Source organism: Triticum dicoccoides, chromosome 7A (genome assembly GCF_002162155.2).
Source record: "Triticum dicoccoides isolate Atlit2015 ecotype Zavitan chromosome 7A, WEW_v2.0, whole genome shotgun sequence".
Lineage (NCBI taxonomy): Eukaryota > Viridiplantae > Streptophyta > Magnoliopsida > Poales > Poaceae > Triticum > Triticum dicoccoides.
In genome coordinates, this window is record NC_041392.1 from 643885211 (window position 1) to 643903435 (window position 18225).

Below are 18225 nucleotides of genomic sequence, written 5' to 3' on the forward strand. Positions count from 1 at the left end.
GGAAATAACTTCAATTTAATGACATCATTATCGACATCCTTTTTCTTTTGCATATCACATAAATCAACAAAGCCATTTAGATGAGTAGCGGCATCTTCACTAGGAAGCCCGCGCGAATTGTCTTTCATAACAAGATTCAACAAAGCAGTATTGATTTCACAAGATTCAGTATTGGCAAGGGGAGCAATCGGAGTGCTAAGGAAATTATTGTTATTGGTATTGGTGAAGTCACACGATTTGGTAGCATCTTGGGCCATCACGACAAGCAAGCAAACTAACACACGAGCAAACAAAGGGCAAAGGGAAAGAGAGGGCGAATAAAACGGCAAGGGTAAAGTGGGGGAGAGGAAAACGAGAGGCAAATGGCAAATAATGTAATGCGAGAGATAGAGATTGTGATGGGTACTTGGTATGTTGACTTTTGCGTAGGCTTCCCCGGCAATGGCGCCAGAAATGGCTCGTTGACGGGAGAGTAAATCTTGACTTGACTTGGCGTAGGCCTCCTCGGCAACGGCGCCAGAAATGGCTCGTTGACGGGAGAGTAAATCTTGACTTGACTTGGCATAGGCCTCCCTGGCAACGGCGCCAGAAATCCTTCTTGCTACGTCTCGAGCTAGCGTTGGTTTTCCCCGAAGAGGAGGGGGTGATGCAGCACAGTAGCATAAGTATTTCCCTCAGTTTTTGAGAACCAAGGTATCAATCCAGTAGGAGGTCACGCGCAAGTCCCTCGTACCTGCACAAAACGGTAGCAACTCGCAACCAATGCTTAGGGGTTGTCAATCCCTTCACGGTCACTTACGAGAGTGAGATCTGATAGAGATAATATTTTTGGTATTTTTGGTATAAAGATGCAAAGTGAAAAGTAAAAGCAAAACAAGTAAAATAAAGTAATGGAGATTGATATGATGAGAATAGACCCGGGGGCCATAGGTTTCACTAGTGGCTTCTCTCAAGAGCATAGATATTCTACGGTGGGTGAACAAATTACTGTTGAGCAATTAATAGAATTGAGCATAGTTATGAGGTTATCTAGGTATGATCATGTATATAGGCATCACGTCCGTGAAAAGTAGACCGACTCCTGCCTGGATCTACTACTATTACTCCACTCATCGACCGCTATCCAGCATGCATCTAGAGTATTAAGTTAAAAACAGAGTAACGCCTTAAGCAAGATGACATGATGTAGAGGAATAAATTCATGTAATATGATAAATACCCCATCTTGTTATCCTCGATGGCAACAATACAATACGTGCCTTGCAACTCTTTCTGTCACTGAGTAAGGACACCGCAAGATTGAACCCAAAGTTAAGCACTTCTCCCATTGCAAGAACTACCAATCTAGTTGGCCAAACCAAACGGATAATTCGAAGAGACTTGCAAAGATGACTCAATCATACATAAAAGAATTCAGAGAAGATTCAAATATTATTCATAGATAAGTTGGATCATAAACCCACAATTCATCGGTCTCAACAAACACACCGCAAAAAGAAGATTACATCGAATAGATCTCCACGAGAGAGGGCGAGAACATAGTATTGAGATCCAAAAAGAGAGAAGAAGCCATCTAGCTACTAGCTATGGACCCGAAGGTCTGAAGTAAACTACTCACACTTCATCGGAAGGGCTATGGTGTTGATGTAGAAGCCCTCCGTGATGGATGCCCTCTCCGGCGGAGCTCCGGAACAGGCCCCAAGATGGGATCTCGTGGATATAGGAAGTTGCGGCGGTGGAATTAGGTTTTTGGCTCCCTCTTTGGTCTAATGGGGGTACGTAGGTATATATAGGAGGAAGGAGCACGTCGGTGGAGCTCCGAGGGGCCCACGAGGCAGGGGGCGCGCCCAGGGGGGGTGCCCTCCACCCTTGTGACCTCCCCAGAAACTTCTTGGAGTAGGGTCCAAGTCTCCTAGATCACGTTCGGTGAGAAGATCACGTTCCCGAAGGTTTCATTCCGTTTGGACTCCGTTTGATATTCTGTTTCCTCGAAATACTGAAATAGGCAAAAAAACAGCAATTCTGGGTTGGGCCTCCGGTTAATAGGTTAGTCCCAAAAATAATATAAAAGTGGAAAATAAAGCCCAATATAGTCCAAAACAGTAGATAAAGTAGCATGGAGCAATAAAAAAATATAGATACGTTGGAGACGTGTCACACGCCGTCGTGTTGACGAAACTCTCCCTCAATGTTTTGCTGGATCGGAACTCGAGGGATGTCACCGAGTTGAACGTGTGCAAAACTCGGAGGTGCCGTACGTTCGGTACTTGGATCGGTCGGATCGGGAAGACGTACGACTGCTTCCTCTACGTTGTGTCAACACTTCCGTTGCCGGTCTACGCGGGTACGTAGACAACACTCTCCCCTCTTGTTGCTATGCATCACCATGATCTTGCGTGTGCGTAGGAATTTTTTTGAAATTACTACGTTCCCCAACACAGGTGTCACTCCAGAAACATTGAGCTGGCCCCCCAGGTGCAGGACTTGGTTCTATGTGCATGGGGGGGAGTTGGACCCGAAGACAGGCAAAGTTTCGAAGAAGGCATGTCTGGACGGATCCGAAGATAAGCTACTTGTTGCAATAGAAGAGGCTCGATCGGGGTTGTTCGAGCCCAACAGGGAGAACGACGAGCTTACGCGTGCCCTGGGAAATCCTGAGCACCCGGGAAGAACACGAGGCATGGGCGCTATTCCGTGGTATGAGGGGTTTTTGGACTGGAACACCGACTACAGAACCCGTGCGAGAAAGAAGATTGCGGAGGACAAGAAGAGGAAGATGGAGGAGGAGTAGAGGAAGATAGACTATGAACGCCTTCAAGGCCTAGAATCAGCGCACGCGGACTTGGCAGTCAAATTCCAGCGGCAACAGGAGCAGATCGACTCACTTAGCCAGCAAAGGGGGTCTCAGCAGCTAGCGGATGATCCACCATTGGATAGCACCGTCCCATCCATGCCGAGAAGCAGCATGGGTTCCGTCCCGGGCGACGCATTGCTGGATAGCTACCCAGTGGATGACATCATGGAGAACACTAACTGCGAGCTACACTTCAAAATGAAGAACATATCCATGAAGGTGGCAGACGCCCTTGCTTTTACAAATCCCCCCGAGGCAACCTTCCATTGCAACCCGATTCCGGTGGGCTATGCTCGTGTCTTGGTTGATGAGGTGGTGGATCAATATTCGGGGCTAGAGCTTGACATTCCTGGAGGTGACGATGAGCACACACTAGGAGAGGCCAGCCATCGTATCATCCTATGGAGAAAGGATTGCATCATCTTTCGAAGGCCACCGACACCGTGTCATCCAACTCCTCATCGCAGTCCGCCACCGAGTGAGCAGACTCCCGCTCCTCCAAGTCCACCAACGTGTCAGGCCACTCCTCCTCCAAGTCCGGCACAGCTTCAGGCCACTCCTCCTCCAAGTCCGGCAAAGCGTCAGGCCACTCCTCCTCCAAGTCCGGCACAGCTTCAGGCCACTCCTCCTCCTCCAACTCAGCCACGTCAGCCGTCTTCGCCGCCTCAGCAATCACGGAAGAGAGCCACCTCAACTATGGTGCGTAGCGGTACAAGTCGAGGTAGTACTGGAGGTACAGGCGGAGGCAAGCGATTTCAATATGGTCCAAGCCTCGCGCCTCTTCCGCAGAGGCCTTACGACAAGTCCGAGGAGGAAAACATAGCCATATTGAAGGCCGAGGTGGAAGCCCATTTTGCACCGAAACCGCCACCGCCGCCAAGGGAGAAAGTGCCTGTGGAAAAGATTGACCACTTCATTCGTATGGCTAGATCACCAGCTCCCAAGCCTGTTGACACAGACTATGAGCGCCACATCAAGAAGTTAAATCGAGCACGTCTACAGAAAGAGGCGAGCTCGAGCTCAAGCAAAACAGCTGGCAAAAGGAGCGGTAAAACCGTTCCCCAGCTGGGAGAACAGGCGGCGCAATCAATCCCCCCACTTGTTGTGCCAACAACACATGAGAGTAGGCGCGCCCAGTATTATTGTGGGCAAACCGTTAACGTTTCCGGGGTGGGTGATGTGGTAATAACCGAGGAGCATATTGCGCAGGCTGAATCGATCGGGATCACTGTTGGACAACTCCTCGATATCGAGCCCATGTCTCCGACTAGAGAGGAGGAAATAAAACGGAAATATGCCCGGGGCCAACCTTTGGTCGAGCCAGAGGAGGTCCATAAGCTACCAACGAGAATATATGAATTGCATCAATGGTACATGGACATTACCAATATTTCCAATCGAGAGTCCCTCATGGTGAATGTCAACAAGGATCATTACTACCATGAGAAAGCTGTGACCGTTGAGTATTCAGAACTATTTCAGCTATACAAATCAAGACGCACTCGAGAAATCTATCGCCAGTTGCTATTGTCTGTAAGTGATTTCTTTCTGTAATTTAAGTCTCAAGCTAGCTGTAGTGATTATTTTGATCAATCATTACCTGTAATTATCCTCACTATATTCTTTTCTGTGGTATTATACAGGATGAAGATTTATGAAATGAAAAAAGGTGGATGCTATGGCATTGGGTTCATTGACCCAAATACCATTAATGAATACACATGGAAAATAGATCCATATCACGAAAAAAGTATAGAGGAAAGCATGCTATAGTTCTTCAAGGAACTCAAATACAATGAAGATATACTACTTCCTTACAACTTCCAATGAGTCACACTGTCTTGTACTACAAATTCTGTTTTTCCCTACTAGCTAGCTACATGTTTTTGCTTACACATGCCCGCTTAATTAAGACATGCAAACATGTGTGCATGCAGAATTCACTGGATCTTGTTAATCATTAAAGTTGATGAAGGAACAGTTGAAGTACTAGACTCACTACTTAAGAAAGCAAGTAACTACACCATCGTGAAGGGGATAGTCAACAGGTAATTTCAATCATTATTAACTATATCTTGGCCTATTTAATTAGTTCGTCATTTCCTGATAACAACTATTTAATAACCCATTTATTCATTTTCTTTGTCGGCGAGCAGGGCTTGGGAAAAGTTCATCAGGGCCACTCCAGGCCCATGGAAACAAAATCTGAAATGGTATCAACCCAAGGAAAGTAATTAAATAGTACTAACTAGCTGCCATCTCTTTAATTATCATTCTTGATTAATTATTATATGATCAAATTCCATTCTCGTAAAGGCCCTGAAGCAGGCGCCGGGGAATGATCTATGTGCATACTACGTTTGCGAGAACATTCGCATGATGGCGTCCGAAAGGAGCAAACCTCAAAGACAGGAGTGGGTACGATATCGATTGTCAGAACACCATTCACAATTTTTACACCATTATCGATATCTAGTCACACAACTAATACACATGCATATTGATCTCCTTCTTAACAGTTCAAAGAGGTGCGGACAAGCTCCTAGCACAGGACCGCATAGAAGCAATTCAAGAGGAAATAGCGGGATTTTTGCTCGACCAGGTCATAGATCCCAAAGGAGAATACTATTACTCGCTACCGCCCCCATGAACCACTTCCAATTGTTATCGTGCTCCGAAGGCACCAATTAGCTAGGCTAATGCCACTGGCTCCGAAGGCACCAATTTGGAGAAATTGTGTGTGTATATATATATACACAATTTCTCCAAATACAAAATTAAATGGAAAAGAAATCATAAACCCAACCCCCCAACCTTTTAATACCGGTTGGTGACACCAACCGGTACTAAAGGGCTCCCTGCCCTCGAAGCTGGCTCGTGCCACGTGGTTGCCCTTTAGCACCGGTTCGTGTTGAACCAGTACTAAAGGGGGGGGGGGCTTTAGTGCCTACACTTTAGCACCGGTTACCAAACCGGCACTAAAGGGCCTCACGAACCGGTGCTATTGTCCGGTTCTGCACTAGTGGGGTGTGTGTGTGTGAGAATTTGATGGTAAAAAATGTCGTCAATGTCACTCAATATGTATGAGAATATTGAATATAATATTAACATAATTGATATTGAACTTTTAAAATTAATGTGGTCCTGTTGCAACGCACGGGCGTTCTTCTAGTATATATATAGGCTGGCCCATTTCTCTTTTCAGTTTTTTCTTCGTCTCTGAAAATAAGGTCCATAGATTTTGTCTAAAGTTTGTTTGTGAAGTAAAAACGTTCAAAGTAGATATTTTTATTGCACAGGAGCATTTTTAACAAGAGGATACCAGAATCCATTGCTTTTCCAGGAAGATAATGCCATCCTCTATTTGTCGATGTTCATTACTCATTAGGCCTGGCGCGGTAAGCAAATGACTTTCTAGTGCCCAGTGCTAATAGTAGAAAAGAGAACAGTCAGCAAATGAAAAAGTAAGCATCGGCGGAGTGCAAACAACACGAGCAGATGTATCAAGATGAGTGAATCTCGGTGGAGGCCAAAAGACGGCATCGAGCTATGCTCATGGTGCGCCGCCGATGGATGCAGGAGGAAGAAGACTTCGACACCTTTAAGATTTTGAATGTATTTTTCTTACAAGAGTATTTTTGTAAGGATTTATGATGCTTAATATATGGCCTTATGCCTATTTACAAAAAAAATGTTTATCTATCTGCACACATCCTTTTGTGTGTGGAAAGGCCTAAAGTCATATATTTTGCACGCTCAACGATCACCATTGCGACGCTGGCTATGGAAATTATGCTTTGCTTCTTGATTGTGTATACACCTGATATGGAAAAATAGTAATTACAAAGAAAGTCAAAAAATTGTAAAACTTTGTCTGAATAAACTTGACGTTTTATATGAGTACAATACTCATGTCGAATCTGAGGCAAAAAAATCAAGGACAAAAAGTGTGAATTGTACCATGAAAGTTATTCCTTGACAACACTTTTTATACGAGTACAAAAAGTTACTTCCATTTTTTTAGAAATTTTGGACTTTTTGTAATTAGTAGCCAAACGTGCTAGTCCCGATGGCTACAGACTATAAAATGCAAATGCTAGAAAATAAGTTAAGAACAGGGAACGTTGGAAGAAGCCTTTGGAAGGGAAGATCTTGATTAATGTTAATGCTTCTTTTACAAATGACACATGAGATGGAGAAGCTGGAGTCATTATTAGGGATCATCTTGGAGCTTGCATTGCATGTTTCCAACTTTGTCTTCCTCGTGTTGTTGATGCTGCAGTGGCGGAAGCCTTTGCGCTAAGAGAAGGTCTCCTTCTAGGACAACACATGGGTACTAATTCTTTCACTATTCATAGTGATTGTCTTCATGTGGTTCAAACTATGAAGGATGAAGGTTTCTCGGTTACTTCAGCAGCATCAATGTATGCTGATTGCAAATCCTCATTTATGGATTTGATAATGTGCTTGTTGATCATTGTAATAGAGAGGTCAATATAGTGGTTCATGAGCTTGCTACGAAAGCTTCCATTTCTACTTTTTTAGTTTTTTCTAAGTAACCATTATATCAAATAAATTAATTTCGCCATGATGGCTTTTCTTGAAAAAATATCACAAGTCTTTACAAACACAACCTTATAGAAAAATTATGTCTAATTTCTTAGGGGTACGGAAATAGCCTCCTTCTGGCCCCCACAAGGAAAATGAATAACATGCCGTCCTCCAAATCATCATCCATTGACGCCTTGAAAAGAGATACACAATTGTGTAGCACTTCCACTCTTGCTTCTTGGGCGCCAATATTACAATACAATACGTGTAGCCAGCCCCAGCAGTGCGATACCACAAATGCTAAGTATTGTTCACTGCAAGCGATACCATAGCGTTTGCTACCCGGAGAAGCCAATTGGGTTGACCCGTTTAGTGCTAATGTAGCTGTAGCCGCAAACAAATTTCTCTAGTATAACGAATATATATCTACATACGGTTTTCTTCAAGCGATTTAGGAAACTTCTGAAACCTTCCTTCCAGTTTTGGGATGACTCTACAATTTTTTTTCTTGCTTGTTTCAACGGGGTTTTCTGGTTTTCTTTCTTACATTCCCCTTTTCATTTCCTTTTTTTTAATCGTCTTCCTGTTAATCCAGGAACATCTTTTAAGTAGGCAAAAAAAAACTTTAGCCAGTGAACATTTTTAAAGTCCAGAACATTTTTTAGCCAACAACATTTTTATTTCTTGATTTTTTAAAAAACAATTTTCAAAGTCGTGAAATGTTTTCAAATTTGCAAAATTTTATTGTAGGATTGTGCTAACTTCTGACTGACCGGAAGATAAGCAACAGATCCATACGCCTACTTCTTCCTACCTAAACATGCATGCATGTAACTTTACTAGCTAATTCTGTGGGTGGTGGCAGAGAAAACACATGCCTTGATTAATGATTTCATGTATGCATGTCAGCAAAAGATTCTCCCTATTTTGAAATTTTAAAATGTTTTGTAGCTCAAATCGTCGCTCAGATTTAAAATCCATTTTCACGTAAAAATTTGCCACGACGAGAGCATCGAAACAAGATCCCATGTTGGTATGTTTCGACGACTTTTTTTCAGGCCAAAAGTTATCATGCTCATAGTGTGTAACTTATCATGATGTTACACTGATGTTATCAAGGGTATGTTTCAACTACTTTTTTGCATGAGTCAAAATTTATCATGGTATTATAAGTAAATTATCTAATACCCACCGTCTACGATCGATGTCGTCCTTGGGCCATGAGGTGAGGCCCACATGCCAACATGGCATGACCCCACATAAGACAAAAAATTGTGCATTGTGCCTGGCTAGACTGGTTTAGGTAGGTGCCAGACCGTGCAGTGCTTAGGTCTATGATGCGTAGAATACCATGGCATTTACGCTGAGGTTATTGAGGGTATGTTTTTCAATTTGTTCTCCCCGGATCAAAGTTACCGCGGTCTATGGTCGACTATTACGATATTATTTACACAAAAAGGTATCGAGGTTATGTCTTCTTGAAAGAAAAAACGAATGAAAGTTACCGTGGTCTTCGTACGTGAGTTATCAGCTCTGATATGCGTATATTACCATATTATTTACACAGAAATTATCGGGGGTATCTTTTTTCAACAAATTTTATTTCGGGGCCAAAAGTTACAACGGTATTTGTACCTGAGTTATCAGCTCTGTTGTCCATGTATTATCATGTTATTTGCACAGAAGTTATCGGGACACCTAGTCAAAAGTTAGCCTGATGTTTGTACGTGAGTTATCAACTCAGATAGCAATATATTATCATGTTATTTACATAGAAGTTATCAGAGGTGTGTTTTCAACAACAACCCACTCCCCCTTGTTTTCAACAACAGTTTCCCCCTGGGTCAAAGTTATCATGATGTTCGTACGTAAGCTATGAAATTCATTGTGAGTAAAGTATCATGCTATTTACACAAAATTTATTAGGTATGTTTCCAACAACTTTCCTCCAGGTCAAACTTACCACACTGTTGTATATAAATTATCATGTCTGCAGTGTGTAAATTAACATGCTATTTACACAGAAATTACAGGGTACCTTTTCAATACTTTTTTTCCTGTTCAAAGTGTTGGAAATATGCCCTAGAGGCAATAATAAATTGGTTATTATTATATTTCCTTGTTCATGATAATCGTTTATTGTCCATGCTATAATTGTATTGATAGGAAACTCAGATACATGTGTGGATATATAGACAACACCATGTCCCTAGTAAGCCTCTAGTTGACTAGCTCGTTGATCAATAGATGGTTACGGTTTCCTGACCATGGACATTGGATGTCGTTGATAACGGGATCACGTCATTAGGAGAATGATGTGATGGACAAGACCCAATCCTAAGCCTAGCACAAAGATCGTGTAGTTCGTATGCTAAAGCTTTTCTAATGTCAAGTATCTTTTCCTTAGACCATGAGATTGTGCAACTCCCGGATACCGTAGGAATGCTTTGGGTGTACCAAACGTCACAACGTAACTGGATGGCTATAAAGGTGCATTACAGGTATCTCCGAAAGTGTCTGTTGGGTTGGCACGAATCGAGACCGGGATTTGTCACTCCGTGTAAATGGAGAGGTATCTCTGGGCCCACTCAATAGGACATCATCATAATGTGCACAATGTGATCAAGGAGTTGATCACGGGATGATGTGTTACGGAACGAGTAAAGAGACTTGCCGGTAACGAGATTGAACAAGGTATCGGGATACCGACGATCGAATCTCGGGCAAGTACAATACTGCTAGGCAAAGGGAATTGTATACGGGATTGATTAAGTCCTTGACATCGTGGTTCATCCGATGAGATCATCGTGGAACATGTGGGAGCCAACATGGGTATCCAGATCCCGCTGTTGGTTATTGACCGGAGAACGTCTCAGTCATGACTACATGTCTCCCGAACCCGTAGGGTCTACACACTTAAGGTTCGATGACGCTAGGGTTATAAAGGAAGTTTGTATGTGGTTACCGAATGTTGTTCGGAGTCCCGGATGAGATCCCGGACGTCACGAGGAGTTCCGGAATGGTCCGGAGGTAAAGATTTATATATGGAAAGTTGTTGTTCGGGTTCCGGAAAAAGTTCAGGTTTTTTCGGTATTGTACCGGGAAGCTTCCAGAAGGTTCCGGAGGATTCCGGAGGGGTCCGGAGGTCCGGAAATTGTTCCACCACGTCCAATACAGTAGCATGGGCTATAGGGGGGCGCCCTAGCCTTAATGGGCCAGGGGCACCAGCCCCCCCAAGGCCCATGCGCATGGGAAGGGGAAACCCTAAAGGGGGAGGCCTCCACTTGACTTGGGAGGCACTCCTCCCCCCTTGGCCGTCCCCCCTAGATGGGATCTAGGGCTGGCGGCACCCCTTGGGGTGGGAAACCCTAAAGGGGGCGCAGCCCCCTTCCCCCCTATATATACTTGAGGTTTTGGGGCTGCCAAGACATGAGAACTTCTCCTCTTGGCGCAGCCTTACCTCTCTCCCTTCTCCTCATATCTCGCGGTGCTTGGCGAAGCCCTGCTGGACTACCACGCTCCTCCATCACCACCACACCGTTGTGCTGCTGCTGGATGGAGTCTTCCTCAACCTCTCCCTCTCTCCTTGCTGGATCAAGGCGTGGGAGACGTCACCGGGCTGTACGTGTGTTGAACGCGGAGGTGCCGTCCGTTCGGCACTAGGATCTCTGGTGATTTGAATCACGACGAGTACGACTCCTTCAACCCCGTTCTCATGAACGCTTCCGCTTAGCGATCTACAAGGGTATGTAGATGCACTCTCCTTCCCTCGTTGCTAATTTCTCCATAGATAGATCTTGGTGACACGTAGGAAAATTTTGAATTTCTGCTACGTTTCCCAACAGTGGCATCATGAGCTAGGTCTATTGCGTAGATTCTTTGCACGAGTAGAACACAAAGTAGTTGTGGGCGTTGATTTTGTTCAATATGCTTACTGTTACTAGTCCAATGTTGTTTCGACGGTATTGTGGGATGAAGCGGCCCGGACCGACCTTACACGTACTCTTACGTGAGACAGGTTCCACCGACTGACATGCACTTGGTGCATAAGATGGCTAGCGGGTGCCAGTCTCTCCCACTTTAGTCGGAACGGATTCGATGAAAAGGGTCCTTATGAAGGGTAAATAGCAATTGGCATATCACGTTGTGGTTTTGCGTAGGTAAGAAACGTTCTTGCTAGAAACCCATAGCAGCCACGTAAAACATGCAAACAACAATTAGAGGACGTCTAACTTATTTTTGCAGGGTATGCTTTGTGATGTGATATGGCCAAGAAGAATGTAATGAATGATATGTGATGTATGAGATTGATCATGTTCTTGTAATAGGATTCACGACTTACATGTCGATGAGTATGACAACCGGCAGGAGCCATAGGAGTTGTCTTTATCTATTGTATAACCTGTGTGTCATTAAACAACACCATGTAATTACTTTACTTTATTGCTAAACGGTAGCCATAGTAGTAGAAGTAATAAGTTGGCGAGGCAACTTCATGGAGACACGATGATGGAGATCATGATGATGGAGATCATGGTGTCATGCTGGTGACGATGATGTTCATGGAGCCCCGAAGATGGAGATCAATGGAGCTATATGATATTGGCCATATCATGTCACTACTATATAATTGCATGTGATGTTTATTATGTTTATGCATCTTGTTTGCTTAGAACGACGGTAGTAAATAAGATGATCCCTTACAACAATTTCAAGAAGTGTTCTCCCCTAACTGTGCACCGTTGCTACAGTTCGTCGTTTCGAAGCACCATGTGATGATCGGGTGTGATAGATCCTTACGTTCACATACAACGGGTGTAAGACAGATTTACACATGCAATACACTTAGGGTTAACTTGACGAGCCTAGCATGTACAGACATGGCCTCGGAACACGGAGACCGAAAGGTCGAGCATGAGTCGTATAGTAGATACGATCAACATGAAGATGTTCACCGATGATGACTAGTCCGTCTCGCGTGATGATCGGACACGGCCTAGTTGACTCGGATCATGTAATCACTTAGATGACCAGAGGGATGTCTATCTGAGTGGGAGTTCATAAGATGAACTTAATTATCCTGAACATAGTCAAAAGACCTTTTGCAAATTATGTCGTAAGCTCGCGCTTTAGTTCCACTGTTTAGATATGTTCCTAGAGAAAATATAGTTGAAAGTTGATAATAGCGATTATGCGATCAGTAGAAAGCTTATGTCCTTAATGCACTGCTCAGTGTGCTGAACCCCAAACATCGTTTGTGGATGTTGCGAACATCAGACATACACGTTTTGATAACTACGTGATAGTTCAGTTAAACGGTTTAGAGTTGAGGCACTAAAGACGTTTTCGAAACATCGCGGAACATATGAGATGTTTCAAGGGCTGAAATTGGGATTTCAGGCTCGTGCCCACGTCAAGAGGTATGAGACCTCCGACGATTTTCTTAACCTGCAAACTAAGGGAGAAAAGCCCAATCGTTGAGCTTGTGCTCAGATTGTCTGAGTGCAACAATCACTTGAATCGAGTGTGAGTTGATCTTCCAGATGAGATAGTGATGTTTCTCCAAAGTCATTACCACCAAGCTGCTAGAGCTTTGTGATGAACTATAACAAATCAGGGATAGATATGATGATCCTTGAGATATTCGTGATGTTTGACACCGCGAAAGTAGAAATCAAGAAGGAGCGTCAATTGTTGATGGTTGGTGAAACCACTAGTTTCAAGAAGGGCAAGGGCAAGAAGGGATACTTCATGAAACGGCAAATCAGCTGCTGCACCAGTGAAGAAACCCGAGGTTGAACCCAAACCCGAGACTAAGTGCTTCTGTGATAAGGGGAACAACCACTTGAGCAGAATTACCCTAGATACTTGGTAGATAAGAAGGCTGGCAAATTCGATAGAAGTATGTTGGATATACATTATGTTAATGTATACTTTACTAGTACTCCTAGTAGCACCAGGGTATTAAGATACCGGTTCAGTTGCTAAGTGTTAGTAACTCGAAATAAAAGAGCTACGGAATAAACGGAGACTAGCTAAAGGTGAGCTGTCGATATGTGTTGGAAGTATTTCCAAGTTTGATGTGATCAAACATCGCACGCTCCCTCTACCATCAAGATTAGTATTAAACCTGAATAATTGTCATTTGGTGTTTGCGTTGAGCATAGACATGATTGGATTATGTCTATCGCAATACGGTTATTCATTTAAGGAGAATAATGGTTACTCTGTTTATTTGAATAATACCTTCAATGGTCTTGCACCTAAAGGAATGGTTTATTGAATCTCGACCGTAGTGATACACATTTTCATGCCAAAAGATATAAGATAGTAATGATAGTACCACTTACTTGTGGCACTGCCATGTAAGTCATAATGGTATAAAACGCATGAAGAAGCTCCATGTTGATGGATCTTTGGACTCACTCGTTTTTTGAAAAGTTTGAGACATGAGAACCATGTCTATTGGTGTATACGCATGAAGAAACTCCATGCAGATGGATCGTTTGGACTCACTTGATTTTGAATCACTTAAGATATGCAAATCATACCACATGGGCAAGATGACTGAAAAGCCTCGTTTTCAGTAAGATGGAACAAGATAGCAACTTGTTGGAAGTAACACATTTTGATGTGTGTAGTCCAATGAGTGCTGAGGCATGCAGTGAATATCGTTATGTTCTTACTTCACAGATGATTCGAGTAGATGTTGAGAATATTTACTTGATGAAACACAAGTCTGAATTATTGAATGGTTCAAGTAATTTCAGAGTGAAGTAGAAGATCATTGTGACAAGAGGATAAAATGTCTATGATATGATCATAGAGATAAATATCTGAGTTACGAGTTTTGGCACACAATTAAGACATTGTGGAAATTGTTTCGCAATTAATACCGCCTGGAACACCATAGTGTGATGGTATGTCCGAACATCATAGTTGCACCCTATTGGATATGGTGCGTACCATGATGTCTCTTATCGAATTACCACTATTGTTCATGGGTTAGGCATTAGAGACACCCGCACTCACTTTAATAGGGTACCACGTAATTCCGTTGAGATGACACCGGTTTAGAGAAACCTATGCTGTCATTTCTTAAAGGTTTGGGGCTGCGACGCTTATGTGAAAAAGTTTCAGGTTGATAAGCTCGAACCCAAAGCGGATAAAATGCATCTTCATAGGACACCCAAAACAGTTGGGTATACCTCCTAATTCAGATCCGAAAGCAATATGGATTGTTTCTTGAATCGGGTCCTTTCTCGAGAAAAGGTTTCTCTCGAAAAGTTGAGTGGGAGGATGGTGGAGACTTGATAAGGCTATTGAACCATCACTTCAACTAGTGTGTAGCAGGGCACAGGAAGTTGTTCCTATGGCACCTACACCAATTGAAGTAGAAGCTTATGATAGTGATCATGAAACTTTGGATCAAGTCACTACCGTACCTCGTAGGGTGACAAGGATGCGTACTACTTCAGAATGGTACGGTGATCCTGTCTTGAAGGTCATGTTGCTAGACAACAATGAACCTACGAGCTATGAGAAGCGATGGTGGGCCCAAATTCCGACAAATGGTTAAGAAACCATGAAATCCGAGATAGGATCCATGTATCAGAACAAAGCATGGACTTTGGTGGACTTGCCCGATGATCGGCAAGCCATTGAGATAAATGGATCTTTAAGAAGAAGACGGACGTGGATGGTAATGTCACCATCTATGAAGCTCGACTTGTGGCGAAGAGTTTTTTCACAAGTTCAAGGAGTTGACTACGATGAGATTTTCTCATCCGTAGCGATGCTTAAAGTCCGTCGGAATCATGTTAGCATTAGCTGCATTTATGAAATCTGGCAGATGGATGTCAAAACGAGTTTCCTTATCAGTTTTCGTAATGAAAGGTTGTATGTGATACAATCAGAATGGTTTTGGCGATCCTAAGGATGCTAAAAGGTATGCAAAGCTCCAGCAATCCTTCTAAGGACTGGAGTAAGCATCTCGGAGTTGGAATGTGCGCTTTGATGAAATGATCAAAGATTTTGGATTTATACAAAGTTCATGAGAAACTTGTATTTCCAAAGAAGTGAGTGGGAGCACTATAGAATTTCTGATGAATATATGTTGTCGACATATCATAGATCAGAGATGACGTAGATTTTTTAGAAAGCATATAGGGTTATTTGAAAGGTGTTTTTCAATAGAAAACCTGGATTAAGCTACTTGAACATTGAGCATCAAGATCTATAAGGATAGATCAAAATGCTTAATAATACTTTCAAATGAGCACATACCTTGACATGATCTTAAAGGTGTTCAAGATGGATCAGTCAAAGAAGAAGTTCTTGCCTGAGTTGTAAGGTACAAAGTTAAGACTTAAAGCTCGACCTCGGCAGAAAAGAGAGAAAGGACGAAGGTCATCCCCTATGCTTTAGACGTAGGCTCTACAATATGCTATGTTGTGTACCGCACCTGAAGTGTGCCTTGCCATGAGTCAGCCAAGGGGTACAAGAGTGATCCAAGAATAGATCACAGTACAGTGGTCAAAGTTATCCTTAGTAACTAGTGGACTAAGGAATTTTCTCGGTTATGGAGGTGATAAAGAGTTCGACGTAAAGAGTTACGACGATGCAAGCTTAAGACCTATCCGGATAGCTCTGATAGAGATACCGGATACGTATAATGGAGAAACAATTTAGAATAGCTCCAAGTAGAACAGTTATTTGGAATAGCTCCAAATAGAGCGTGGTAGCTGCATCTAGGAGATGACATAAAGATTTGTAAAGCACACACGGATCTGAAAGGTTCAGACCCGTTGACTAAAACCTCTCTCACAAGCAACATGATCAAACCCAAAACTCATTGAGTGTTAATCACATAGTGATGTGAACTAGATTATTGACTCTAGTAAACTCTTTGGATGTTGGTCACATGGTGATGTGACCTGTCAGTGTTAATCACATGGCGATGTGAACTAGATTATTGACTCTAGTGCAAGTGGGAGACTGTTGGAAATATGCCCTAGAGGCAATAATAAATTGGTTATTATTATATTTCCTTGTTCATGATAATCGTTTATTGTCCATGCTATAATTGTATTGATAGGAAACTCAGATACATGTGTGGATATATAGACAACACCATGTCCCTAGTAAGCCTCTAGTTGACTAGCTCGTTGATCAATAGATGGTTACGGTTTCCTGACCATGGACATTGGATGTCGTTGATAACGGGATCACATCATTAGGAGAATGATGCGATGGACAAGACCCAATCCTAAGCCTAGCACAAAGATCGTGTAGTTCGTATGCTAAAGCTTTTCTAATGTCAAGTATCTTTTCCTTAGACCATGAGATTGTGCAACTCCCGGATACCGTAGGAATGCTTTGGGTGTACCAAACGTCACAACGTAACTGGGTGGCTATAAAGGTGCATTACAGGTATCTCCGAAAGTATCTGTTGGGTTGGCACGAATCGAGACTGGGATTTGTCACTCCGTGTAAACGGAGAGGTATCTCTGGGCCCACTCAGTAGGACATCATCATAATGTGCACAATGTGATCAAGGAGTTGATCACGGGATGATGTGTTACGGAACGAGTAAAGAGACTTGCCGGTAACGAGATTGAACAAGGTATCGGGATACCGACGATCGAATCTCGGGCAAGTACAATACCGCTAGGCAAAGGGAATTGTATACGGGATTGATTAAGTCCTTGACATCGTGGTTCATCCGATGAGATCATCGTGGAACATGTGGGAGCCAACATGGGTATCCAGATCCCGCTGTTGGTTATTGACCGGAGAACGTCTCAGTCATGACTACATGTCTCCCGAACCGTAGGGTCTACACACTTAAGGTTCGATGACGCTAGGGTTATAAAGGAAGTTTGTATGTGGTTACCGAATGTTGTTCGGAGTCCCGGATGAGATCCCGGGCGTCACGAGGAGTTCTGGAATGGTCCGGAGGTAAAGATTTATATATGGAAAGTTGTTGTTCGGGTTCCGGAAAAAGTTCGGATTTTTTTGGTATTGTACCGGGGAGCTTCCAGAAGGTTCTGTAGGATTCCGGAGGGGTCCGGAGGTCCGGAAATTGTTCCACCACGTCCAATACAGTAGCATGGGCTGTAGGGGGGCGCCCTAGCCTTAATGGGCCAGGGGCACCAGCCCCCCCAAGGCCCATGCGCATGGGAAGGGGAAACCCTAAAGGGGGAGGCCTCCACTTGACTTGGGAGGCACTCCTTCCCCCTTGGCCTCCCCCCTAGATGGGATCTAGGGCTGGCGGCACCCCTTGGGGTGGGAAACCCTAAAGGGGGCGCAACCCCCTTCCCCCTATATATACTTGAGGTTTTGGGGCTGCCAAGACATGAGAACTTCTTCTCTTGGCGCAACCTTACCTCTCTCCCTTCTCCTCATATCTCGCGGTGCTTGGCGAAGCCCTGCTGGACTACCACGCTCCTCCATCACCATCACACCGTTGTGCTGCTGCTGGATGGAGTCTTCCTCAACCTCTCCCTCTCTCCTTGCTGGATCAAGGCGTGGGAGACGTCACCGGGCTGTACGTGTGTTGAACGCGGAGGTGCCGTCCGTTCGGCACTAGGATCTCCGGTGATTTGAATCACGACGAGTACGACTCCTTCAACCCCGTTCTCATGAACGCTTCCGCTTAGCGATCTACAAGGGTATGTAGATGCACTCTCCTTCCCTCGTTGCTAGTTTCTCCATAGATAGATTTTGGTGACACGTAGGAAAATTTTGAATATCTGCTACGTTCCCCAACACAAAGTTATTATTGTGTTTGAACGCAAGTTACCGGAACTGTGGTGACT